The sequence below is a fragment of the Penaeus chinensis genome, chromosome 39 (assembly GCF_019202785.1).
Source record: "Penaeus chinensis breed Huanghai No. 1 chromosome 39, ASM1920278v2, whole genome shotgun sequence".
NCBI lineage: Eukaryota > Metazoa > Arthropoda > Malacostraca > Decapoda > Penaeidae > Penaeus > Penaeus chinensis.
The window spans coordinates 18,435,260-18,436,458 of NC_061857.1; the positions used below are offsets into that span (position 1 = coordinate 18,435,260).

Here is a 1,199-nt window from a genome sequence, read left to right on the forward strand (position 1 = left end):
CTCCCCTCACCTCCATCCCTCCTCCTCCACCGCCACCCCCCCCATCTCCCCCCCCCCCCTCCTGCTCGCCAGAATGGTATCGCGGCGCAGAGGAGACTCGATTGCCTTTTGAGGGATTTTCTCCGTGAATGACGATCGGATGTTGCGTCGAGAGGAGGGAGGGAGGGAGGGAGGGAGGGAGGGAGGGAGGGAGGGAGGGAGGGAGGAGGGAGGGAGGGAGGGGAGGGGGAGGGGGAGGGGAAGGGGAAGGAGGAAGGAACGGGAATAAGGTGGAGGAAGAGGGGGAAGGAGGACGAGGAGGAAGGGCGGAGAAGTGGATGGGGAGGGAGAGATCTGAGGGGGAGGTGAAGGAGGGAGGGGAAGGGGGTAGTACGGGAGAGGAGAGCAAAGGCCGAAGAAGGAAGGGTAAGCGATGAGGGGAGAACGAGTGAAGAGGAGAGAAGCCGAGGGGAGAGGAGGAAACTGTGGAGGAGAAGGAAGGACAGAAGAGAAGGAGGAAGAAGAAGGGAAGAGGAAAGAAGATTGCTTGCAACGGGTAATACAAGGGGTAAAGGGGCGAGAGGGTGGGGTTGGGGGCGGGGGTGGGGGCGGTATATGTAACGGAGGCATCATCCTCATTGCAAAAGAGTGCCAATTCGCCAAAATGAGAGGGCAACATGAGTCTTTGTCAAGCAGGAGTGTGCATGTGTAATGCTCCTACCCCCTTCTCGCATCCCCCTCCCTTCCCTTCCCCCTTCCCCTTCCTCTCTCCTCCCCTCCCCCCCTCTTCCCTCGCTCTAATGTTGGTCGGCTCTTAAGCTTCCTCGATTAGCTGCTTGGAGTCACCGCAAGCCGCAGAAACACGAGCGCTTCTTGCGTCACCACACACATATGCACGCACACACACACACACACACACACACACACACACACACACACACACACACACACACACACTCACACACACACACACACACACACACACACACACACAGACAGACAGACACACACACACACTTACTCACATGCACAAAAAACAACAAAAAACAGTAAGGGTGGCAAACATCATTTCCTCAACCCACAAGCATGACAAAAATACGTGCTCTCTATAAAAATGGAATCGTCCATTACAACACCACGACCAGTGGCGCTCTTGCAAAAGCAAAGCAGTCTATTGCCTCGACCGTTGCATCTGAGTTAAAAAAAAAAAAAAAAAAAAA

General features: G+C 55.2%; 1 protein-coding gene across 1 annotated transcript in view; it reads right to left on the bottom strand.

Moving 5' to 3' along the window:
* The window catches only part of LOC125046488 (neprilysin-1-like), a 16,052-nt gene that overhangs the window by 532 nt on the left and 14,321 nt on the right, over nt 1–1,199 (bottom strand). The window lies entirely within an intron of this gene.